The 27,745-nt window shown below is 42.3% G+C and overlaps 1 long non-coding RNA gene across 5 annotated transcripts in view; it reads right to left on the bottom strand.

Annotated features, from left to right (window-relative positions):
- LOC138740050 (uncharacterized) overlaps positions 1-27,745 on the bottom strand; it is a 108,484-nt gene that overhangs the window by 73,228 nt on the left and 7,511 nt on the right. For 4 of the 5 annotated variants that reach the window (XR_011342638.1, XR_011342636.1, XR_011342640.1 and 1 more), the window contains 2 exons: positions 25,551-25,838; positions 7,843-8,049 (listed from right to left, as the gene is read on the bottom strand). This is a non-coding gene — a long non-coding RNA (uncharacterized lncRNA). Of the gene's footprint in view, positions 1-7,842; positions 8,050-20,315; positions 20,512-25,550; positions 25,839-27,745 lie in introns of those variants that run through there. The other variant, XR_011342645.1, reaches the window with a different exon arrangement.

Genomic DNA, 27,745 nt, shown 5'->3' with positions numbered 1-27,745 from the left:
CCTTTTACTTCTAGATACCTATCCAAATTTTTCATGAAAGGTAATATTGTACCTGCCTCCACCACCTCCACCAGAGCTCCCCCTTGTGTTACACCTAAACTTTTGCCCCCTAAATCTCAGCTCATGTTTTCAAGTTTGAACCTCCGCTATCCTCAATGGAAATGGTCTATCCCCATCTAATCTATCTATCCCCTTCAAAATTTTAAAGACATCTATCAAATCCCCCCTCATTCTTCTACGCTCCAAGGAATAAAGCCCTAACCTGCTTAACCTTTTCCAGTAACTCAGTTCCTGAAGTCCAGGCAACATCCTAGTAAATCGTCTCTGCACACTTTCTATCTTATTGATATCTTTCCTGCAGTTAGGTGCTCAAATTTGGCCTCATTAATGTCTTATGCAACTTTAACATAACATCCCAACTCCTGTACTCAATACTGATTTATGAAGGCCAATGTGCCAAAAGCTCCCTTTACAATCCTATCCACCTGTCATGCCACTTTCAGGGAATTATGCACCTGTATTCCCAGATCCCTCTGTCCTACTGTACTGCTCATTGCCTCTTATCTGAGGCAAGGAATAAAAAAAAATTAAATTCCATTTTCTAGCATTTTTTAAATGTTTTAAATTCTCATCGCCTATTCTAATGAGGGCATGGATGTGTTAACGTATAAAACACAATGCTGGAGAATATCAGCAGGTCAAACAGTGAACTTTATAGAGCAAAGATAAAGATACATAACCAGCATTTTGTCCTTAAGCCCTTCATCAACACCTTGGATGTGTTGCAGTGTCTGAATAGGGGTAATGCACAGCAGTACAAGTTCCAGAAGGGTCAATGGTCTTCAGCAGGAAGACATAGCCACTTGGAAGTTTAGGACATGATTCTTTCACCTCCCCCCCCAACACAATGAAGGATGGTGTATGATGTGCCAATGGTTCATAAAAAAAATCTTCTCTTTTCCAGTTCCATCTCACTCCTCCGTCTGCCTGAACTTCCTAATGCTTTTTTTTGTTCTCTGTCCCTCCATCCCTCTTCCATCATTCATTACTCACGTTACCCCATCAAACACCTCCCTCTTTCTCCCTTCTCTCTATCCTGCATTGTAATCCCTCCCTCTCTCCATCTAAATCCTGCTATCCCCTTTTTCTTTTAACCTTCCCCTCCTGTTTCGCTACATTAAAATCCCTCTTCCATTATTTTTTATTTCCTGTCTCCCCCTTCCTTTCATTCTCTCCTTTTCTCCATGAGTCTAGTCCCTCTGTGACATATTCCAATTAACAAGATACGGGAGCAAAGGTTGGCCCATTGGCCCATCGAGTCTGCACTGCCATTCTAATCATGAGCTGATCCATCTCCCACTTAGCACCACTCCCTGGCATTCTCCCCATAACCCTGACTAAACAAATACCTGTCAATCTCTAAATGCACCCAACGACTTCGCTTCCACAGATGACTAGCAACAAGTTACACAGGCTCTCAACCCTCTGCCTAAAGGATTTTTTTTGTATCTCTATTTTGTATTGACTCCCTTTTATTCTGAAGTTGTTCCCTTTTGTCTTAGACTCCTGTAGCATGGGAAACATCCTTGCCACATCTACACTGTCCAGGCCTTTCAGAGTTCATAATGCTTCCATGAGGTCCCCCTCATCCTTCTGTACTCCAACAAGTACCATCCAAGAGCCGACAATCGTTCCTCATAGAGTAACCCTTACATTCCTGATATAATTTAGTAAATCTCCTCTGATCCCTCTCCAATGCCAGCACATCTTTTCTCAAATAAGGTGCCCAATACTTTACACAGTACTCCAAGTGAGATCTCACCATTGCCATATAGAGTCTCAACATTGCATCCCTGCTCTTATATGCTATTCCTCCAGAAATTAATGCCAACATTGCCTTCATCTTCCTCTCCACTGACCAAACCTGAAGGTTAACCTTTAGGACACTTTTACATCTTAGAATTTTGAAGTTTCTCCTCATCTAAATAGTAGTTTTCCCATCAATTTCTTCTACCAAATTGCATGTCTGTACACTTTCCAACATTGATTTCATCTGCCACCTTTTTGCCCTTACTCCGAATCTATCCAAGAGTTTCTGCAGCCTTTTGGTATCCTCAGCATCATGCGCCATACCACCTATTTTGGTATCATCGGCAAATTTAGCCACAAAGCTATAATCAAAATCATTTATATACAACGTCAAAAAAGCGGCCCCAACACCGACCCCTGTGAGACAGACACCACTGGTAATCGGTAACCAACCAGAATAGGATCCCTTTATTCCTACTCTCTGTTTCCTACCAATCAGCCAGTATCCTTCGTGTAATTTCATGGGCTCTCATCTTGTTTAGCAGCCTTATATGTGGCACCTTGTTGAAAGGCTTTTGAAAGTCCAATAACACATCTCCCCTGTCTATTCTACTTTTGATTTCTTCAAAAAAATTGCAATAGGTTTGTCAGGTATGATTTTCCTTTAAGAAACCATGTTGACAGGCCTATCTTGTCATGAGCTTCCAAGTACTCAGTAACCTCATCCATAACAATCGACTCCAACAGCTTCCTAACTACTATAGTATGATGTGCTAATAAGACTATAATTTCCTTTCTACTCTCTCCCTCCCTTTGTAAGCAGTAGAGTGACATTTGCGATTCTCCATGCCAGAATCCATTGATTCCTGGAAAATCATTATGAATACCTCCACAATCTCTACTTGCTTCAGAACCCAAAGGTGCATTCCATCTGGTCCAGGAGATTTATCTATCCTCAGACCATTTAGTTTCCCAAGTACCTTCTCTCTTGTGATCTTGACTGCATTCACTTGTCTTTCCAGAGACCCATGAGTTTCCAACATGCTACTAATATCTTCCAGTGAAGACTGATCCAAAATATTCATTCATTTCCTCTGCTATCTCCATGCCTCACGTTATAACTTCTCAAGTGTCATTTTTTATGAGTCCCATGTCTTCTTTGGTCACTCTTTTACTCTTTATATATTTAAAAAACCTTTTAGTATTCTCTTCGATATTACTTGCTAACTTCCTTTCATAATATGTTGTTTCCTACCTAATTACCTTCTCTAAGTTATTAAGTTTCCTAGTCCTCTATCATTCCACTTATTTTTGCTTCCCTGTATGGCCCTGTGCTTTTCTTTTACTTTGGCTTTAACTTCCCTCGTCGGTCACAATTGTCTCATTTTTCCATTCACAAATTTATTTATTTTTGGTATGTGCCTGTCCTGCACTTCCCTAATTTCTCACAGAAACTCCCGCCACTGCTGATTGGCCGTCTTTCCCATTAGTGTGCTTTTCCAATCGACTTTGGCCGGTTCCTCTCTTGTGCGACTGTAACTCCCTTTGCTCCACTGAAATACTGACACATCGGACTTTAGCTTCCCCTTTTCAAATCTCAAAGTGAATTCGATCATATTGTGATTACTGCCTCCTGAGGGGTCCTTTAGCTTCAGCTCACTAATCACCTCTGGTTAATTACACAACTGTTTCGTGGAAATGTCATTTTAAAGCAGTTTCCAGTTAATCCCTCTTTCTTTGGCTTGGCTTCACGGACGAAGATTTATGGGGGGGGGTAAAATGTCCACGTCAGCTGCAGGCTCGTTTGTGGCTGACAAGTCCGATGCGGGACAGGCAGACACGGTTGCAGCGGTTGCAGGGGAAAATTGGTTGGTTGGGGTTGGGTGTTGGGTTTTTCCTTCTTTGTCTTTTGTCAGTGAGGTGGGCTCTGCGGTCTTCTCAAAGGAGGTTGCTGCCCGCCGAACTGTGAGGCGCCAAGATGCACGGTTGGAGGTGATATCAGCCCACTGGCGGTGGTCAATGTGGCAGGCACCAAGAGATTTCTTTAGGCAGTCCTTGTACCTCTTCTTTGGTGCACCTCTGTCACGGTGGCCAGTGGAGAGCTCGCCATATAACATGATCTTGGGAAGGCGATGGTCCTCCATTCTGAAGACGTGACCTACCCAGCACAGTTTGATCTTCAGCAGCGTGGATTCGATGCTGTTGGCCTCTGCCATCTCGAGTACTTCGACATTAGGGATGAAGTCGCTCCAATGAATGTTGAGGATGGAGCAGAGACAACGCTGGTGGAAGCGTTCTAGGAGCCGTAGGTGATGCCGGTAGAGGACCCATGATTCGGAACCGAACAGTTAATCCCTAGTTGACCATTTTTATTCAGAATTAAAGTTATTAACATTCAATTTAATCATATTTGTGGGTTTGCCTGGGTTTATTGTCATATACATTGTATGATGTGTGTAGGCTCCAGAATTATTGTTGCAGCAGCTGAAAAAGGTACTAGGACAACAGGACTCAACTTCAGTATTGAAGGGTGCCCATATAAACAGATATGCAGAGGAATAGTTCAGATTCTGGTGGCGCCTATTAATTAGCAGCAGCCACAAGGGGCTGCAGACTCTGGGGAAGTGCAGGACTGGAAAAGGGCACCAGAGGACAGGAAGATCACACCACTCCTCCCCCTCCCCCTCCTGTCTGAGAAGGAGAAGCGGAGGAGACGACCCGTGGGGACGGTGACCATGGCAGTGGACCAGTGAGGGAGCTCTGCGGCTGAGGGATCAGTGCCCGTGGCAGGCTGCTGGCGACTCGAGGCGAGAAACCTGCGGAAGCTGCGGGCTGCTGGAGACCGCTGTCGGTAGACTCGTGCCGGACTGCGGACTGCAAAAGCCTGGCGCAAATTGGCCGGAGGGGGACCAGGTATCGGAAGGTGGTCTGAAGGAGGTGCTGAGGGCCCTGAAGGTTTCCTGACTGCATCGGAGGTTCGGATCTGGAGCTTGGGTCACCAGTGATGCAAAGCTATGGACAATCGGTCAGTGTCTCTTTTGCTTCTCTCTGACTGTAAGTCAGTCTGCAAGAGGCACTTAGGCAATTCCTACCAGTGGTGAATCTGTCCGCCTTGCAGCAGGCAAAAAGAAATTTCATATAATATGACACTACTATCATAATAAATTGAATCTTGAATCTTGAGATTCATTTACATTTAAAAGTGCTAGTGTAAAAAAGACAGATAATAGATTTTATATTATCATCGAGCAAGAGATAAATGGTGTTCCGTGGTCCTGGCGGTCCTTTTTGTGGGATTGAAGTATTTTATGGTTAATGCAGAAAGGGGAGGTTCAAGATCCAGATGATTTTTGGAAAGAAAATATTCTTGAACCTCAAGGTGCTGCCCTTTCGGCTTCTGTACCTTCCTCCTGAAGGTAGCAGCAAGAAAAGATTGAATAGGATGGTTATCACCCCATTTATAGTGAAAAAGATAACTTGAGGTCTTTAGCCATTGCATTCTAAATATTGGTTGTTTGGCCCTCTAATGTCGTTAATTTAACAGATATTTGGGAATGAAAATAGAAGGATTGATTTTTGTGGATTCACATTGCAAACAAGGAGTTGGGCATTTCAAAGTGCGTGGTGGGGAACTACATTCAGGTTACTCAATTCAAGCATCCACAAGTGCAATTTCTTCCTCCTGTAGCTGAACAGCAGACTTTGTAAATCCATTTAAGTCCAGAATATTAACCTATCAACTTCCAACTCACAGAGAAAAATCACCAATTTTGCCCTGCACCCCTCTTATTCCTTTACCTTGAATTAGATCAGAAGCTTCCCATGAAAAATGGAGAGCCAAAAAAATAAGTACTTAAAAATTTGAAAAAAAATCACTACAATTGAGGCAAATTTCAAAATTTGTTGAGAGTTTCCAGCAATTTTGTTTCATTTCAGATTTCCAGCATCTGCAGTTTTCTTGGCCTTTTATTGTCTAGTTTTTGTTTCCTTGGGGGTGTGAGATCGGCTGGAAAGGCTGTACCTCTTGCTCATTTCTTTGTATTCTCAGAGCCTAAAGTTTGTAAACTTCCAATTAAGTGTTAGGAATTTCTCTCTCTCTCTCTCTCTCTTTCTCTCTCAACTCTGGGTGGCTAAGGATAATCAATTGGCCAGGATGAATTAAAACATCATGGATAAGGAACTGAACCTGAAACTTGGCTCCCTGCTCTAAACAGGTGGCTTGGTTCCTCAGAAAGTTGTGTCTTTTCACTTTGTACAATGAGGGGTGTCTGTGGTGCTCACACTGCCCCAGCCAATGTTCATGCAAAAATCACATCACCCTCCATACACTTAAAGGACTCCAGATCCTCCTGTGCCAAGCTATACAGGCCTCCTGACTCAACGGTGTTAATGGAACTGGCGCATTTTAGATAATGACATGCAATTGGGTGATAATCACCAAAATTTTATTTTTCCTTTCTTTTATGCGTATGTTTATGCCGAACACATGTTAACTGGAGACACTTGTATGTTTCAACAATCTCTGAAAGGAAACTAATTAGCCAGAGGCTAATTTGCAGCAGACATCTAAAACTATTTCAAAAGATGAAATAACCTAACAACTTTAATTGAAGCTGCTATATAAAACCTGTTTAGCATTACAGTTTTATGTGACATGACTAGGTATAAAGAAAATGAAGCTCTGCATTGAGTAGCAGCTTGGAACTACAGATATTAATTTGAGGCTGTAGAATGACAAGCCATTAGAGGTAATTATTTTAACAGAATGTTGTTTAAGCTCATATGTTTTCAAGTCGCTGCTTCACTTCTTAATACTTATCAATATGAATGCCTTGAGTAATTATTCTTCATTCATATATATGTTTGGTGTTAAATTCTCAAGCAAGGAGCTTTCCTCCTGAAGATTGTTGACAAGAGGCACCGTCAGCAGCAGGAGGTGTGAAGCTGTCATGTGTACTGGGGTGTAAGAATGAATTTTAACACTGAGCAAGGTGCTGATTACCCAAAACATTTCTCTTTCACACGTTTTATTTTTAAATCAGCTTTATTTAGCCGGACTTGTTAAATCGTTTTGATTTTTACTTTCTTGCTGAATCTCAATGGTGGGGGAAGAAAAAGGCAGGCGAAATAACTGACGAAAGCTAGTCCCACACCTTATAAGGGAGCTTGTAAGGTGCGTGGACCCAAGAATGAATGAAAGAAAGTGAGATTGACAAAGAATTGTTCAAGACTCAAGAAATTGTTCTTATTGTTGTCAGATCATCTATTTATTTCCGAACGTAGAGAAGACATGGATTAAAGTTCAAAAATATATTGGGTTATATTGCTTTATGAACCCACAGTTATCTATATTGACCTAACTTCATAGCCACATGAGTATAAACATAAAGTTCAAATCATTAAATAGAGAATACTCAAATTTGAACATTTCTTGAAATAGGACAGCTCTAAATGTTGAACTGCAATCAATTAGCTTTTGCATTGAGATCCTAAGCCAGAGTACTGTATATGTGATTATTTGACAGCACAATGCCATCTCCTGCATGGATAAGCAAGGAAGATTAGACTCTGGTGGAATTACTTCTCTGTGACAGGTTTACAGACCATGTCCCCTTGGTTAAACATATGGAGATATCGTTAATTATAATTGTTGCCTGTGTAAGCATTTGAAAAGTGATTTTCACTTCCAAAGAGAGTTTTCTTGCAATTTTTATTGCATCAATTGATGCTCATGTGTACCGATATTCAATGAATGGATTTAGAGTGAACGCACATGTCTGAAAGGGTTCAGCGTGTTGAGAATGAGATAGCATCAGTGGATCTGAAGGGGATTAGTTTTATTTTGCAGATATCCTTTTGTACTTGGAGATTCACACTTGCAGATGGGTTTGGAACGACAACAGATGGTGCTTTGATCAACACTAAAAATAAAAATTCAATTATAAAATGACTATTATATGATTTACTTTTCAGCTAGGAGGTGTTTTTCACCTATAATATTTATCAATCTAATGGTAAGCAGTTTCTACTCACACTTCCAAAGACAAATGTTCTCACTCTATTGGCTTGTCTGCCTGGAAGTTACAGCCAGCAGTTGGAGATGTTGAAGGATTGGTTTATGCATCGTATCAACACACTTGGAGTGGATACGTGGTCACTTCAGCAGATGCAGTGGGTTGTTTTTGCAGAAGCCTGCAATGCCCAGTTTCCAAATCTTTCACAGCCATCATGCTTCAACCCCTGAATTACAGAATGAACCATTCTTTGAAATGTCCCTGGAGCATTCTTCATTCTAAAGTGCATGACACTGTACTCATACAACCCAGAAGGTGCAATAAATGCAGACATCTCTTTACCGCTATCTATTAAAGGAACACACCAGTAACCTTTCAAAAAGTCAATTATGGTAAGAAATTTTGCCATCCTCTCCTTGTCTATACAATCATCCACTCTAGGAATACAATAAGCATCTGTCTTTGTCACAGCATTTACCTTCCTAACGTCAGTGCAAAACCTAACAGTTTTATCTGGCTTTGGCACTAAAACACATGGTGAACTCCAATTTGAAGTAGACTTTGTAATGATACCATTCTTCAACATGTAGTCAATTACCTGATCTACTAGTCTGCACTATTCCATATTTATCCGATAGGGATGTTGTTTAATGGGTCTAGCATCACCTACATCAACATCATGATAAGTTATGGAAATGCTCTATGGTACATCTGGAAATAAATTCTCAATTTTTAAAAGTAACTGTCTCATTGCTTTCCTCTCTAAAGTTTGGAGATGAGCCAACTTTGTTTCCAGGTTCTGCAAAACCATGGAATTTTCCAACCTCGGGCTTATCAATTTTTATGTACCATAACCTTTTCTAAAATGGGTTTTATATGTCTCCTCATTATCCTGGTCGATAACCATCACCTCTGGAGAAAGTTTAGTCTCACTGTGAGGCACCTGCTCAAAATATGGCTTCATCATATTTACGTGACAGACCTGAGTTTCTTGTCTGCGATGAGGTATTTTAATAAAGTAAGTGACCTCATTAATTTTAGACTTAACTTCAAAGGGTCCTGAAAATCTAGCCCTAAAAGGATTTGAATGTGTAGGAAACAAAACCATCACCTTGTCACCAGGTTTAAAATTCCTCATCTTTGCCTTACGATCGTACCAAACCATGATCTTCTGTTGAGTGGCCTTTAAATTCTCCTTTGTCATTTCACAAACTTTATGTAACCGATCCTTACATTTAAAGACAAAATCCAACAAATTTAAATGCACACCATTATTCACCCACTGTTCCTTAATAACATTAAAGACCTCTCACCTCATGTCCATAAACCAACTCGAATGGACTAAAACCAAATGATTTCCGGACAGAATCCCTCACTGCAAATAAAAGCAAATAAACTCCTTCATCCCAATCCTTTTCATTATCAAAACAATAAGTTCTCATCATATTTTTCAGGGTCAAATGGAACCTCTCCAAGGCCCTTTGATTCTCTGGATGGTATTCAGAAGATACAATCTGCTTAACTCTCAATTCATAAACCACTTGGAATAAGCCTGACAGATAATTACTCCTTTGATCTGACTGAATTTCTCTAGGCAGGCCAACGAAGGTAAAAAAAACTTTAACAAAACCTTCACAATTGCCTTTGCTTTAATGTTTCTCAAAGGAATGGGCTCTGGAAACCTTCAGGGTGCACACATAATGGTCAACAAATACTGATTCCCAGCTTTGGTTTTAGGCAATGGGCCTCTAGAGAACACTGATTAGGGTTACCCACCACCTGACAAATGTGACAGGACCAGGTAAAAGCTTACAACATCCTTTCTTAAACTTAGCCAATAAAATAATTTCATTCTCTTATCCATAGTTTTCTTTACCCCAAGGTGACCACCGAAGGGTGTGCAATCAACCAAAGTTATAATTTCATCCCTATAGGCTTCAGGGATCACAATCTGCTGCACTACTGCCAAATCTTCACTGGCAGAAACATCACATGGTCTCCACGTCCTCATTAATACTTCATCTTTGACATAATAACCCACTGGCACTTTATTAACTTCCTCGTCAGAGAGCCTTATCTCTCACTTCAGCAAGATCAGGATACTCATTTTGCCTTGCTATCAACTCCTGTCTGGATAGTGACAAATCTTTACCCTTAGGTCTACTATCAGTGCTTGAGTCTAATAAAGAAGATTGCTCAACCTTTACCAGGTTAATTCCACCTAAATGTTGTTTTTGCTGATTGCAGTCTTTATTTTCTGTCAAATCATTTTTCACAGCCTTTTTTGCAATGACAATCTTTTTAGACATTGCTCTTGTTATAGAACAAGTGGGGTAAATACCAGAATCCCTCTCTGACCCATCAATGACTGGCTTAGCTGTCATTCGTACTGCAGGAACAACCTTCCCCTCCAAGTGAGACTCCTTTCACTGGCAAGTTCGACCAAACTCATATTATAATAGGTCCATTAAACAAGGCTGATTATAACATTATGTGTAAAGAAATGGGCTCAGTATCACCTCTGATACCTCTAATCAAATTTACTTCACCTGTACCAGTTTCTTCACCATATTCCAAAACACTGTTGAACACAAGTGACTGAGCAGCCCCAGTATCTCGTAAGATTTTCACTGGCACTTGTTTAAACCCTTCTTTAACTGAAACCAAACCCTCAGTCACGAAAGGTTGGAATATCTTCCTAATTTTATCAGAAACTTTGGATTCTCCTTGGTTTCTATACGTCATTTCACTTTGAATACAAGCATTCGATGCTACCACTTTTTCAGCACAGGACAAATTGTGATCACATGACCAGCCTTCTTACAGTAGCAGCAAAGGGGACTCAAAGGTTTTTCCTTTACCATTTATCTTTACTCCTAAAAATACTTCCAAATTTACTCTACTTGGGCTTATGTGTTAAAGCATATTCATCTGCTAAATTAGTGGACTCCTGCCAAGTTTTCACCTCCTTCTCATCCAAGTATGCTTTAATATAGTCAGGGACACCCCTTTTAATCTCCTCATTTATTATCAATTCTCTCAATTGATTATAGTCATTGTTTACAATTTTAGATGTGCACCACTGGTCAAAAAAACATACAATCATTTCAAAATAAAAATCTGCATAAGCATGGGTTGTTGATTTTTTTAAAATTCCTGAACTTCTGTCTGTAAGTCTCTTGAACCATCTCATAAGTTGGGAGTATAGCATTTTATGGCAATTTCATAATTAGGAGCTTGCTCTGTGGTCAGGGCAGAATAAGCTTGTTGTGCTTTTCCTTGAATGGAGGAACTAACCTAACTTCTCTACTGGCCATAAACCCCTCACCGAGACCAAGACTTTAATCTTGTGGCTCTTCATTTCTCCGGTCATTTTCCACTCTAATCTATTCCAGCTCATGTAGCCTAATTTTCTCCTCTGTCTGCAGTTCCATTTCCAATCTCTTTTGTCTCTCAGCGGCTTCTATTTCTAATCTCTTCTGTCCCACTTCTATGTCCAATTCCTTTTGTCTCTCGGCTGCCTCCAAATCTAATCTCTTTAATTCCAACTGTATTCTCTCAGAAGTTTTACTCTTGGGAAATGGCTCTAACACTTCTTTGTCAAACATTCATGCTTCTATTTTCATTTGTGGTTCCAATGAAAAATTTTCCAACCTTTTTGGCAATAGTCACTAACTCGTGCTTTTTAGCCTTTTTCAAATTCTCAAAGGTAATGCCAAATATCCCTCTATATTCATGGCTGCTGGTTTGTTGCTGTTGATGTCACATACGCACACACACTAGCTTTTAATTATTTTTACCAAAGAATTTCCTGGGCCAGACTAGAATTTCATCAATCACCAAGCTCCAACTTGATTCAGGCTCAAGATGATGGATCACTAATCAATCAACCTTTAAGCTCCCAAATTTGTTTGGATCCTGGATGAGCCCCCATTTTGTTATATCTGAACCCAGCAACAGAAGATGCAATTCAAAAGGGTTAAATTTTAACTCTATATTTATTAATGACTATTAAGAATATAATTTCTGAACACACTTAACCCTACTATAAGTATCTATAGCCAATACACAGATATCATATATTAATAAACAGTGTGTATGTGAAAAACCCAGACCATTACAGTCTGTGCCCAATATTCAAAAAGGAAAAAATCCACCAAAAACCCCAGGTCAGTCAGTCAAGTAAGTCAGTACAAAAAACACAGTCCACAGAATTCAATCTCAAAGTTCTATGTCCAAGTCCAGTTATTTAACTGAATAACAAAGGACGTTGTATTGAATGTTGGAGAGAGAAATGACTGATGCTTCATTGCAATAAACTTACAGATCTTCACTTAAGAGGCATGTGCATTTTACACAGCTCTCCAGCTGCCATTCTGCCACTCCACCTGCTGGTCTCTGGTTCACAAATGGATTCTCCATTTGTTCTCGAAAGTTCCAAGCAATTAGCAAGTCAGTGCTCAGCTGTACCACAAGTTGCACAGAGGAGCAAAAATCCATCCTTTATTCTGACAGTCCACAGTTCAAAAGGTCAATAACATATGTTAGAGTTAAGTTTGGAGATAAGTAGGCAATGTTATGCTATTAATAGTTCAATAAAAACTATTATTTTGAATTTACCATGGCCTGGTGAATTTGTCGTTGTTGTTTGTTTGTTAGTACTGATAGGATTTTGTTTGGTTGTAACAATATATTTAGTGACACTGCTTCAATGGCCAGAGAATTCCATCAAATCACCATTTTCTGGGAAAAGCAATTCTTCTTCATCTCACCCTAAATTCTACTATCCTGAATCACATCTACTGGTGGAAACAACTTACCTCCCTCTAACCTATCTATGTATTTCATAGTTTTATACATTTCTATAAGATTCCCTCTTATTCTTCTGAATACCAGTGAGTATAGTCCCAGATGACTCAATCCCTCCTCATAGACTCTAGGATCAACCCGCTGAACCTCCATTACACTGTTTCTAAAGCCAGTACATCCTTCCTCAAGTAAGGAGATCAGAACTGCATGCAGTACTCCAGATGTACAGTTGGAGCATAACCTCCCTGCCTGCTGCACCTGCAAAACAACCTTTCGCAATTCATGCACAAGCACTCCCAAAACCTTCTTCACAGCACCCTTCTGCAATTGCTTGCTATTTGAATAATAATCTGATCTTTCATCTTTCCTTCCAAAGTGGATAACCTCATAATTACCAACATTGTTCTCCATCTGCCAAACCCTTGCCCACACATTTAACCCATCTATAATTTCACTCCAGACTCTCCATACCTTCTGCACAATTTGCTTTTCCACTCAATTTTGGGTCATCCACAAACTTAGCTGGCTCTTCCAGATCATATCGTGAACCTCTGTGGTACATTGCTCACCGCTGATTGTCTACTTGAAAAGCACCCATGTATGCCAACTCTCTGCTTTCTGTTTGTTCATTAAAAAAAGCCTTCTTGAATTTACTCCATCTATACTCATCATAATTTTGTTTACCACTGTCAAATCTCCCCTCATTCTTCTACGTTTCAAGGAATAAAGTCCTAACCTGTTTAATCATTCTTTGTAACTCTGTGCTTCAAGTCCTGGCAACGTCCTTGTATATCTTCTCTGCACTCTTTCAAATTCTTTTGATCCCCTTCCTGTGGTTGGGTGACCAAAGCTGCAAACAATACTCCACATTTGGCCTCACCAATGTCACATACAACTTCACTATAACCTCACAACTCCTGTACTCAATACTTTCCATCAAACGTCAGTGGCATTAGTAACTGATAACTTCCAAAAAAATAAAATGCTGCACATCTCTTGACAGACAGCAGGTTTAGTTGGCCCAGTTCCCACCCCTGCAAGTCATCGTTGGGCAAAATCAAAGGGGTCAGAAGCTCACTCTCTGGCTCTACAGGGTGCAGGGGAATGTGATAGAATACTCTCTGCTTGGTGTGATAACTTAAACATCAGCAATGGCCAAGAGACTCTGCACTATCCAGCACAAAACAGCCAGTTTAATCATCAAATCATTTGGCTTCTCAAGCATTCTTCCTTCAGTCACAAGGACTGCAAAATGTACCTTCTACAAGATATTCTGTCACACATGTCAATGCGACACCCCAACCACTATGACCAGCACAGCCAGGAGGTGGTCTCACCATCACAGCCAGGAGGTGGTCTCCTTCATGTCACATGCTGTCGTCACAGAGATCTTTTTCACTGTTTTTGTTCATAGTGATGTGAAGTTGAATGTATTTGAACATTGATTTTTATGTAATATATTCTGGTTGAAGGTCACTTGAGGACATAACATGGGGGGGGGGAGCAAAAGATTTTGGAAAGTAGATTATGGGAGATTCTTGATGATTAAATGTTTATTGATTAATCCCTGACAAAATGTTTATTGTTTTTTGCTCTATTAGAAGACTTAGTTTTTATATTTCCAGTTTATAGACTTGTAATATTTAGAATGATAGGCTAATAGAAGGAAAGATTAGACATCTCAAGAGAATGCTGTAGGAATTAAGTAGCATTAGCTCCATAACTAATTTAGGTTTTTTTAAAATCAATTATAGAATTCAATACAAAGCTTTATAGGAGTTACATCGATTTCTATTTAAAAAAGCAATATAAAAAGATTGAAAAATATCCCTAAAACCCTCAACTGACATTTTTTGATATTATGACCATAACCATTTATTTCAATTTAGAGTGAACAGAAATGTATGGAAGTATTCAATGTGATGGAGGGGGGAGACTATGGGACAGTTCGGCTGTAAATTTGTAGACATTGTGGAATATTACATGTATGATAAAAGAGTCGCACAGCTCCCCAGTTATTGAAGATTCACTATCAATATTTATACCTTCCCACTAGCTGTCCCCTGACAGAAGAGTGACCCACCCCCAGTCTTATTACACCTCTATTTTCTCTTAAATTCTTGACCATTCCAGGACATCCTCAACCTCCAGCTCTGCGATATTCCTCATAATCAATATTGACACTCCTCAGTCTTTCTATTCAGAGCATTTTGTATCAAGGAACACATAGGACCCATTTCTGCCCATCTTTTAGCCAGGTTTCTTAACAGCCTCAGCACTCTAATCTTGTATAATTAAGGTGTCTACTTTTCTTGAACCTTGTTTGATAAACCTACCCTAGACCTTCTTGTAATCTCTTTCAGTTTCATCACAACTGCTCTCTATTTCTTGCACTGGTGCCATTTATCATTCAAAGTAGCTTCCATGCCATTTTTCACCCTTCAGTGCTATCTTTTACTGTACATTGCCTTCTGAGTGGGTTTAAATATCCTCCCACAGCACTAATGAAACAATCTGGCTCTGCTGAGGTGCAATTTGTCTGTGGCCTGTACATGTCCCATTTCCCCTGAATCTATTCCAATTCTCCAGAAATTGAAAGTGTTCCTTCTGCACCATTTATCAAGCCATGCGTTACCTGCATTACCTGCGTTACCTTCTATCTCAGTACTCATTAATGCTTGGAATGGAATAATCTGGAGATTACTGAATTCAAGGTCACACTTAATTTCTTTCCTAACTCCTTAACATTTCCTTGCAGTACCTCATCCCTTCTTTTTAAGCAATATTTATTGGCCATGGCCTCTGGTTTACACCCATCTCCAACAGAATTTTCTGCATCTGCCCAGTGATATCCTTTAACCTGATACTAGGGTGACAATGTTCCATACTGGAATCACATCAACAGTCACATATTTATTTGTGCACTGTCCTAACTCTAGAATCCTCATAACCAATATTCTCTTTACATCGCTCCTCTCTCCCAGAATAGCTGCCTATACATGGGGTTGGCTCCAGCTGGACTCCCCAAGTGAAACATTCCAAAGTGAAGACTGTTCTACAATGGCATTCCCTCAGGTGTCCCCTGCTCTGCCTTGTCCACTCTGCCTTTATTTTCTTGAGTTGCAGGGTGACTGCCTCTCGAACATCCTATCCGTGCATGCAATCAGTCTCGTGGACAGAGAGACGACACAAGGGGTTTCACAAAGTTCAGAAAATGAAGCTTGAGTTTCTTCACTGCTGCACCTCATTCATCTGTGGTTGTCTGGGACATGGAAAGCATGGAAGAAGAAGTACATTCCTTAAATCAGTGGTTCTAAAGCTGCTTTCACTCACAGACCACCTTAAGTATTCCTTACTTTCCAGATGCCACCTTTCACAAAGCCACAGACACTAGTGCGGGGGTGGGGGAGAAAATCGAGGGACACTGGCAAGCTTGAAACATTCGCAGACCACTGACAGGATTTTCATTTTGCTTTGGTAAGAAATCATTGCTACATCATTGTTGACCACCTATAACAAACCTATCGACCACCAATGGTCCACCAGTGGCTACCCTGCCTCAGAGATGTGGAGGGGCACCTAGACCTATTTATTAAATTAATCCAATTAACTGATAAATAATATACTTCAAGTTCTCAGAAAATTGGTTAAATTACCTGCAATAAACTTTTTATATTCTTTTGTTCTGTTTTTAAACCCAATGCTCACTTATTTTCAATAGGATATAATTTACCACTTTCCTTTTAAATTCAAGAGGTCCCGATTTTCCACACTTCTTTTACTAATTTAGTAAATTCAATTGAGAAGTTAATGGAGAAAATGGAATGATTCCCATACCAATTAAATTCCACACTCCACAGTCATTGTATCTGTGCTAAACACATTGAAGGAGTGAATGCATTTCAGGATCTGGAATGAAATCGTCCTCTCTCCCACTACCTCCAGCAAGGTGACATGAGTGCAGCCAGGCAACCTGCTCAGCTACAAACAGGATACGATAAAATTCAGTTCTCCTTGAATGGAGGCCCCAGGTAGAGGTGGTGCCCTGAAAATTGTAAGATGTTACCAATGCCTTTTGCATCAATCTGGGAGAAACGGAGACATAAGAATGACTTTTCCTGTCACAGGCAGTGGCAGTTCTGGATATGGAAGATGTGTTGCATGTAACACAGTCTAATCAATCAATGACCTGCCTAAATGTAAATAAATACTCCAACTAACTTTTTATGGATAGGACTTGCTCCTCAGATCACTTCTCCAGTCATCTTCTTCCTCTTCCCTGCTTTGCGAGGCAGCCATGCTTTTCAGGTTGTTGCCTCCTCCTCACTTTTGAAAGCAAAGATGTGCTGCCACCCATCCTTGCTTGCTGAGTTCCAGCAGGTTAAATTGCGCGCTAAACCACATTGCACTTGCTTAATCTTTTCAAAATTGGCGCTTCTTCCTGGATAGTTTCCGCAGGGCTGAAAATGTCTTGCTTCTACTGTAGATCTAAAGCAGACGATGAAACCAATGTGGGAACAACACACTCTGAAAGAGGTGAAGCAGGAGCTGCTTAGCACAGGCTGGCTGCTTGGAAGGTGATCCATTCCATCTGCCACTTACACTGATGTTCTCCATAGAACTTTACAGCACAGTACAGGCATTTCAGTTTACAGTGTTGAGTTGACCTAGATACACCTACTACTTAAACCGAAACCTTCCCCACCTTACACTGATAACCCTCCATTTTTCTTGCACCAATGTGCCTGCCTAAGAGTACTTTAATTATCCCCATTGTCCTAGCCTTCACCACCAGCCCTGACAATGCATTGCAGGCACCCATTACTCTTTGTGTAGAAAACTTATCCCTGACATCTCACAAAACTTTCTTCCCCTCACTTTGTACAGATGTCCTCTGGAGTTTGCTAGTCTCATCACAGGAAAAAGATGCTGGCTGCCCACCCTATCTAAGCAGCTCATAATCTTGTAGGCATCCAGTAAGTCATATCTCATCCTTCTTTGCTTCAAAGAGAAAAGCCCTAGCTCTGCTAAGGCTTTCGAAATTGTAACAATAATGCCTCATTAGACATGATTTCCAATACAGGCAATATTGTGAGATATCTCCTCTACACCCTCTCCATAGCTTCCCCATCCTTCCTGGTATTGGGTGACCAGAACTGAACACAATAGTCCAAGTGTGGGCTAACCAGAGTTTGATGGAGGTACAATATTATCTTCTGACTAATGGAAGGCAACACCCCATAAGCCTACTTAACTATCCTATCAACCTGCACAGCAACCTTGAGAGATCTATTGATTTGGACCACAAGGTCCCTATGTTCTTCCACACGGTTAAGAATCCTACTATTAAGCATGTACTCTGCCTTCAAGTTTGACCATCCAAAATGCATCACTTCACACTCATTCAAATTGATTTCATCTGCCAGTTTTCTGCCCAACTCTGCATCCTACCTTTATTCTGTTGTAGCCTATGACAAACTTCTACACTATCCACAACAACTCCATCCTTCCCGTTATCTGAAAACACACTGACCCATTCCTCTACTTCTTCGTCCAGGCCATTTATAAAGATCATAAAGATCAGGTGTCCCGCAGTAGATCCCTGAAGAATTCCAGTGGTCACTGACCTCCAGGCAGAATACATTCCCCCTACCACTACCCTCTGCTTTCTATAGGCAAGCCAATTCTGAATTCATGCACCCAAGATTTCATGGATCCCATTCCTCATGACGTTCCAAATGGAGATTTTGTCAAATGCCTTACTCCAGTCCATATGCACCACATCATCTGCCCTGCCTTCATCAATATCCTTTGTCATTTCTTTAAAATCTAATTTAGGCTCATGAGTCATGGCCAGCCCCTCACAAAGCCATACTGACTATCCCTGAGAAGTCTATACTTGTCCAAATGCTCACAAATCCTGTTCCGAAGAATTCTCTCCAATAGCTTGCCCACTGCTGACATAAGACTTGTTGATCTATAATTCCCTGTTACCTTTTTTAAATAAGGGAATCACATCTGCCTTTCTCTAATCCTTCAGTTCCCCATCTGTGGCCAGAGAGAAAGCAAAGATCATTGCCAACATCCCCAGCAATCTCTTCCCTCGCTTACCTGGGGTATATCTTGTCCGGTCCCGGGGACTTTTCAATCTGAATGTTTTTGAAGAAGATCCAGCCCTTTCTTTTTCTTTTAATTCTGTCCTATCTATCCCTCTTGCAGAGAGGAGTTGGCAATTAATATCTGGGAAGTTCAAGTTTCCCAGAACAACAAGCTTGTTATTTCTGCACTTTTCCAAAAATTGCCTAGTTATCTGCTCTTCTGTGTCCTGAGCACCATTTGGAGATCTATATTCGACATTTTTTTATATGGATTTACACTGTTTCAAAGATGCTTTGAGAATAGAAGTAAAACACAAAAGCATCGTGGTTGAAGTTAAAACATCTAACCCTAACCTGCTTAATTTCTCCAGCTTTGTGTTTTTGCTTTGAGAATGTCTTTGAATAATTTCCTCTGCCCAGTTGGCAACCTGGCTTAAAGACTCTCAGCCACTAGCACTTATGTCAACAGTGAAGAAGTGTTTTGAAAGGCTGGTGTTGAAGCATTATCACCCCTTGTCTGAGCAATCACATTCCAGTTTGCTTATGGTAGCAACAGGTCTACGGCGAATGCCGTCTCACTGGCTCTACACAAAGCCCTGGAAAATTTAGACAGCAAAGATGCATACGACAGGATGCTTATTATTGACTACAGTTTGGCATTTAACACCATCATCCCCTCAAAATTGATTCGCAAACTCCAAGACCTGGGACTCAACACCCCACTTTGTAATTGGATCATAATTTCTTCACCTCCAGACCACAATCAGTGAGAATTGGTAAGAGCATCAGCAAGAACATCTCCTCCACAATCTCCACCAGTACAGGAGCACCACAGGGCTGCGTTCTTAGCCTCCTATGTTCATTTAGCTCGGTACGACAATAACACCATCTACAAATTTGCTGTCGTTGCCACAGTAGTGGGTTGTATAAAGGAAGGAGATGATTCAGCATACAGGAGGGAGATTGGAATCTTGGCTGAGTGGTGCACCAACAACAACCTTGCACTCATTATCACCAAAACTAAGGAGCTGATTGCTGACTTCAGAAAAGGAAAGCCAGAGGTGTACAGCCCAGTGATTGTTAAGGGAATCAGAGTTGGAGAGGGTGAGCAAATTTAAGTTCTTGGGAGTCACTATCTTGGAGGTTCTTTTTTGGACTGAAGACACTAAAGGCATCATGAAGAAAACACGTCAGCACCTCTACTTCCTCAGGAGTTTGTCGAGGTTTGATATGACACCAGAAACCCTGGCAAATTTCCATAGATGTGTGGTGCAAAGGGTGCTGACCGGCTGCATCATAGTCTGGTATGAGGACATCAATAGCCCTGAGTATAAAGCCCAGCAAATTGTGGTGGACATAGTCCAGGACATCACAGGCAAAACCATCCCCACTATGAAAAACATCTGCAGGGATCACTGCCATCAGAAAGCAGCAGCAATCATCAAGGAACCACACCACCCAGCATACACTCTGTTCTCACTGCTGCCAACAGGGAAGAGGTATAGGTGCCACAAGACTCTCCACCATCAGACTCATCAATGACAAACTGTAGCATAGATAAAAACTCACATTCGATGGAGGGGGAACAAATGCTTTTATTAGCTTACAGCACAGGGAGGGTTCATGAACAGGCTTCAGATGGGTTCTGGGTTTAGGCGGGAAACCAGGGTAATATATGGTCCCCAGGGGGAGGAGCCGGGATGTGGGACCAGTCGTCAGAACAGCATACTTCTGGTGAATCCCATTTCACTACATTCACCCCTTCCTTCAGAATTAAGGGTCTGTGGATGCAGAGAACAAGGATCAGAAGCCGATAATAGACACAGAAGAGAAATATTTACAATACTATTTACAGATTCAGGTGGTCTGGGGTCTGGAGATCCTGGTGGAGAGCCTTAGCACTGGGGGTCTTTGGTCTCCTCAAGTCTCCTGGTCTGCCTGTGATGGAAAGGTAATGGGCTGGGGCTCCAACTCGAGGGGGGTTCACTCTCCTCCTGAACCATGTCCCCTGAGTCCCTGACTTGGGGTGGGGAAAAAAGCTCGATAGCACATGGGGCACCTGAGACAACGGACCATGTGTTCTGGCAGGGGCCAGGTCCCTGATGGAGATGGTGTCCTCCCTGCCATCTGGGTACTCCACGTAGGCGAACGTGGAGTTGGAATGGAGGAATTTCCCCCTTTCCACCAGGGGGTCGGTCTTGCTTCTCCTCACATGTTTCTTGAGAAGGACCAGACGAGGACAGTGAGCCAGGCTGGGATTGTAGTTCCTGATGCCGACCTTCTGTCGAATGTAAACATGACCTCATGAGGAGTAGCATTGATCGTAGTGCAGAGTAGCTACCAGATTGAGTGGAGCATGATGGGGAGAACATCCTGCTAGCATGAGACTGGAAGGCCTTTTTGCTTCAGGGCAAGTTTGACAGCCTTCCAGATCATGGCGTTCTATTTTTCATCCTGCCTGTTCCCCCAGGGATTACAACTGGTAGTCCTGCTGGATGCGATGACCCTCACCAGCAGGGACTGATGCAGCTCATCGCTCATGAAGGCTGAGCCCTAGTCGTTATGAATATAGCCGGGATACCCGAACAGGGTGAAAATGGAGTCTAGGGCTTTCATAACGGATGAGGCGGACGTGTCTGGGCATGGGATGGTGAATGGAAAGAGGAAGTACTCATTGATAACCGAGAGAAAGTAGGTGTTCCCGTTAGTGGAGGGGAGAGGTCCCTTAAAATCAATGCTGAGCCATTCGAAAGGCCTGGATGATTTAATCAGGTGTGCTATCAAGGGGCGATAAAAGTGCGGTTTGTACTCAGCGCAGACTTGACTTGACTTGGCCATTTCCCTGACGTCATCTATTGAGTAGGGCAAATTGCGAGACTTGACAAAATGAGCCATACAGGTGACCCCTGGATGGCAAAGCTCATTATGTATGGTTTGCAGTTGGCCAGTGTGTGCAGAGGCACAGCATCCCCTGGAGAAGGCATCTGGAAGGTTGTTAAAGGCCGCAGGCTGGTAGGCAATGTCAAAATTGTAGGTGGAGAGTTCGATCCTCCACCTAGCAATTTTATCATTCTTGATTTTTCCCCTCTTGGCATTGCTGAACAGACCGCTGGCCAGTGAGGAGCATAAATCTTCTACCAGCTAGGTAGTGCCTCCAGTGCCTTTCAGCTTCTACAATGGCCTAAGTCTCCTTTTCCACAGATGGGTTCTGGAGCTCATGGCCTTGAAGCTTCCATGAGAAAATGGCAACCGGCCTGCCCGCCTAGTTGAGAGAGGCAGCCAGGACTATGTCCGAGGCGTCAATTTCCACTTGGAAAGGTACATTCTCATCTACCGCATGCATGGCGGCTTTCTCAATGTATCTTCAAAGGTAATTAAAAGCCATCTGGTGGCCTTTAAGAGGGGACAAATCTTATCGGTGCATTGAGGGATCCACTGGCATAATATGAGAAAAATGTCATCATTCTCCACCATGAAGCCAAGGATATAGCCAATCGTGTAGTCCTGAATACACACTTGTCAGAGTTGTAAGTGAAATTCAGGGCTCTCGCCACCTGGAGAAAGCTCTGGAGGTTGGCATCATGGTCTTCCACGGGGTGGCCACAGATGGTGACATTGTCGAGGTAGGGGAAGGTAGCCTTCAACCCGTACTCGCCCACCATCCTGTCCATCTTCCGCTAGAACATAGACATCCCATTGTTAATACTGAAGGGGACCCTCCGGAACTGATTTAGTCAACCATTAGTCTCAAATGCTGTGTAATTGCGGTCCTCAGAACAGATTGGCAGCTGGTGATAGGCAGCTTTCAGGTCGTTGTTTGACTAGACCCGATACTGCGCGATATCGTTCACCGTATCCGAAATGCGAGGGAGAGGGTATGCATCCAGGAGTTTGTATCTATTAATTGTTTGGCTCTAGTCAATAACTAACTTGGACTTGTTTTCCCCCTTTACTACCACCACTTACGCTCCCCATGGGCTGGTACTTAGTTCGATGATCCCCTCCTCCAGCAAGCTCTGGGTCTCCGTCTTTATAAACTCCCTGTCTGTTGTATTGTACCTCCTGCTCTTGATGGCCATGAGCTTACAGTCGGCGGACAGGTTTAGGAGGTGGGGGGGGGGGGTCAATGTTCAGCGTGGAGAGGCTGCAAGTGGGTGCTGGTTTTGTGAGTCCTCCATTCCGAACTGTTACCGTGGGAAGGGGACCAGAACACTCCACTTTTAAGGTGACACAGGAAGTCCACACCCAACAATACTTTAGCACACAATTCATCTAAAGTGTATTTGTGAAATTTACAAAATTCCCCCCCTCAAATAACAGATGAATTATACAATGTTTCTGTACATGTGCCAAATGGGACTGGGACGCTAGCAAGATTCGGTAATTAGAGGGGTACATTTTTAAGTTATATTTTTGCACAGTACGTGAGTCTATGAAACTTTCCATGGAGTCTGTGTCAATCAGGCACTTGGCCGAATGTCTGTTTACCTTCACTGTCACCATCGAGTTGTTGAGCTGATGAGGTCTACTCTGGTCGAGGACCAACGATGCCAGGTCACCAGCGATGCCGTGTTCTTCCCTCAAGTGGCCCCTCCATCCTGAGTCAACCTGTGCAGGTAAGATGGTGCCGACCTCGTGACGTGGAAAGATGGCCACCCTCCCTCCTCTGACAATAATGATGGTGCCAAATTCAAATTCGGGCTGCTGCAATATGGCCACTAAGTCTTTTTGCACCATTTTCGTAGGTGACCATTTGCACAGAAGGCGATCTTGGGTGAGTTTGGGCAGATGACTTTGGGCTGGAATCAGATCCAGGAGCGGTACAGGCCATGGACTTCCCCAGACCTCCTTTTGCGCGGCAGAGCCTCGCCCAATGTCCCTTCTTCCCACAGCTGGAACACGCCAAGTCTTTCATAGCAGGCACAAGGGTGCTGTCCCTTGCTGCAGAAAAAGCAGTCCCGGGTTCGGGATGCGGCAACTGTTAAAGTGGGAACTCACCTGAGAGCACGAGTTCGCTAGCCTCAAGGCTGTCATTCTCAAGACTGACCTGTTCCAGTGATTTGGCCAGCTCAACATGGCTAGCGAGGTCCGTCCTTCCCGACTTGAGCAGTCACTGCCTCAAGTACCTAGAGCAGACCCCTGCGACCAGGGTGTCCCGGATCTCTTCATCTTCCCAGACACAGCCCAAAGCAGCCTCATACCTGTACTTCTTAGCCAGCATCCGCAGATCCAGCAGGTAGTCGTCAATCAACTCTCCGGGCCATTGGTGGCGTAAGGTGAGCCAGTGCCTCGCTAGGACTTTGTTCTGGGCCTTCTTGTAGTGGGCTTTCATCACCTCGATGGCAGCCTTGTACATCGGGCAGTCTTGGATGACTGTGTACCCCTTCATCCCTACCCTTGAGATAAGCACCGACCTCCGGAGCTCGTCTGTGTCGATGACATCCCTGGTCGCATTCAGATAGGCCTGAAAGAAGTCTAGCTAATATGTGAACTCCTCAGCCACATCGGGGGACAGGAGGTCCATTAACAACCTACTGGGCTTAAGCAGCACCTCCATCCTTGTTTGTAAGCTAATAAAATTGGAGCATCAATAAAAGCTCACACTCGACTGGAGGGAGAAGAAACACTTTTATTAGCTTACAACACAGGTAGGGTTCACAAACAGACTTCAGAGGGGTTCAGGGTTTAGGTGGGAAACCAGGATTATATATGGGCCCCCTGGGGGAGGAGCCGGGAGGCGGGACCATTTGTCAGTACAGCACACTTCTAGTTAATCCCAGTTCACTACAAAAACTCAATCAGTGACTCATTAAAAGATACTTGTTCACATTATTGATTTTTGTTACTCTCTCTGCATTGCACAGTTGGTTGTTTACATTCGTTATCTGTTTTCAGTTCTTTACCTGTGCACAGTTTTATTTTGCATTACAATTAGTGGTCATTCTGCCTCATCCGCAGAAAATGAATCTCAGGGTTGTACGTGATGTCATGTATGTACTCTGATAATATATCTAAAATCTGAATGTCGTGCCTTGATGGAGCTTGAAATCAAATATCTGCCCAGGGTGTCTGGAGTTCTGTATATGAATGAAGCAATTTGCCCAACGAGCAGATTACGTGTAATTAAGACCCCGATGCAATCTGTGATGGCCTGAGGGAGGGCATTGACATTGACTCGTTTATCCTGCCAGTGGAATTGGAGAATGCTGCTGAGAGGATGTTCATGGTTTCTCTCAAGTGCAGTAGGAACAGGCTGATAGAGGACTTTGGAGTCATGTGTTGAAAGAGTCTGAGCTGTAATTCGGAAAGTGTATATAGGCGCGCAATGTATGTGCAGAGTCTGAACAATATCCTTTAGTTCTGCAGTGGAGGTGACAAAAGTTGATCATTTTTTTGTTAGTCCTGTAGATTGGGTCCACTCCATTAAAATGCTGTTGGAAGTGAGATGCAGCATTGGAAGATTACAAAAAAAAAACCTGTATCAGGTCGATGATGCAGACGCCTGCCCAGGTATTGAGGGTGCTGATGGTGAGAAGGATTCCTGAAGGGCCTCGGGCGCTAACAGCTTCCTAATTATTTTGGGGGTTCAGAACCAGGGATCAAGAAGGGTGACTTAGATACCTGGAACATAGATTTTTCTTTTTGTGTAATAAAATATCAATGCAATCTAATCTATTTGATTAAAATGTGGGGCACCTTGGATGAAATGATTGATTTAAGTGTAACATATCTTCTTGACTTTTAACATATATCCGCATGTACTCTGCATTTTGGATGTGAAATTTCAATGTTAATAAAAATATTGATAAAGAAAAGATACCTGGAACTCAGGTTAACTACTGGATTGGTTGAGCAGTTGTAGAGGTTACCAGAGCACAGGAGGCAGTAGCATGAGAAGAGGTGGCACGATCCATATACTGTCTCTGAAAGGACTCTTTTGCTTCTCTTTCTCTCCTTGATAGGGGTGCTGGGCTAGCGGGACTTCTTTGTGTTCCTTGAGCTTTCAGATTGGGAATCAATTGGTTAGAATTTTAGCCTGCATTCTCTCACAGAACAGATGAATGTCTGTGGGTAGCCAGATTCACATTAGTTCTCAGTGGGCTGGGTCCTTTGAGTTTTAAAACACACATAATTATGAAATGAACTCTTATAACATTTCAAACTCTATTTACAGTCAATTATCTGATACAACACACATTGCTTTCAATTACCAGCATAATCAACCTTTGCGTTCAACAGTATATTTTGTTCAACCTACCTATTTACAATAACACCAAATTAATTGATGTGTGTAATTTCATATAATAATGCAAAGTATATTTATAATTATTAATTTCCACTCAGAATTTTCCAGGAAACAGATATTTTTTTAAAGCTATTAAGCATGGATCAAGGACTAGAACTGAATTTTACAACACTAGACAACTCTGCACAACATGATGAGTTTTACGGATATTTTTTTAAAGCTATTAAGCATGGATCAAGGACTAGAACTGAATTTTACAACACTAGACAACTCTGCACAACATGATGAGTTTTTTTAAGATTTAATTTTGATGGATTCTTGTGATTCTGAAATGCCTTTTAGTTACTCTAAAGACACATTGAAGGCTAAATGATGCATTTTAACCATCCTGAATGACCCGAAACTCCTCCCAGTGCAATATCTAATTAGTTCATGAATGGTTTCATTCTTTTCACCACTGCTTCTGTGTCTCACAACAAGAAAATAAGAACAAGGCAATATAGGGGAAAGACATCAACTGCAAACCACTTGTTACTTGCCCCATTATTTCTTTAAGATGGTGACTAGTCATCTACTTGCCTGCAATAATAATAAAATGCACAGAGAATGCTGGGAGTAGTCAGCAGGTGTGGCACAAAAAAGGCCCAGAACCCTTCATCAGAATTGCATCTGATGAGTGCTGTCAGGGATAATGGGATGTGGGACATGGTTGTCTCACTGAGTGCAGCTCGGTTGTCGCTGAAATCTCACCACTTTTAACTGCAAGCTGCAGATGGGCAGAGAGATTGACCTTCCTCATACAGATTGGATATGTGTGGGCGGGTGGGTGACTGGGAACGATTGGCAATGGCTAGGTGCACAATCTAACCATGATCATATTTTTGGATGGTGCTCACTGCCCTGAGCATACCATGGGGTACAAACTGCCTGATGAGTGACAATATCTTTGGATAAGGAGATGCAGAGGTAGAGGAAAATAAGCAGTAGGAAGAATGAAGTTGGAGGAAGAAGAGGTGAGGGTTAGTGTGGGAAGAGGTATCAATGACACCCCATAGCACTATCTCTGGCACTAGGTCCAAGGTCAGTGAAACAGATGTTATGGAGAGATGCACTGGGCATTAACAGCTTGGTGCGATGTTTAAAGATACAGTCCACCCTTTCGTAGTGGTTGATCAGAGTTGTTCTGACTGATTTCACACAGAAAATTAATTGGACTTGTTTGTAAGGCTCGATGACAGACCCATCAGAAAGCATCAACTGGTTTAGTTGATAGTTTCTGTGGTGGTCACAAGCCTTTTGACTTTCTTCTCTTTTTCACAGATTCAGATAGCGAGCTCATTTCTGTACAAGGGAGCAATTTATGGATAAAGATGTACCACCAGAAAGTAGGTTGATGATCTCATTGAACAGACAGATGCCAGACGTGAGCAGATCATGTCCTCATTGAGCAGCAACTTGCCATTTGCAAGCTGGTGTCTGGAAACATTGTGGTGACTGTGGTGATACAACTACAACACTGGCCGCGGTTCCACCAGCTTATTGCGGGGGAAACCATTGTACCTGCAGGTAGGCAACTTGGGAGGCCGACCCTACCTCACCAGTTGTCAATCACCGACCTGTATATAGACTCGAGTCGGCCCCTCCCAGACACATGGAGCCAGCAGAGGACAGTCAGACACACATGGAGCCATCAAGATATGACAACTGGTGTGTACAGAGTTTAAGTCGATTAAAACCTGCAGTGCAGTCTATTCTCATGTATTGTGTTT

This window comes from Narcine bancroftii, chromosome 1 (assembly GCF_036971445.1).
Source record: "Narcine bancroftii isolate sNarBan1 chromosome 1, sNarBan1.hap1, whole genome shotgun sequence".
NCBI classification, from domain to species: domain Eukaryota; kingdom Metazoa; phylum Chordata; class Chondrichthyes; order Torpediniformes; family Narcinidae; genus Narcine; species Narcine bancroftii.
This window is presented reverse-complemented; position numbering and strand designations above follow the sequence as displayed.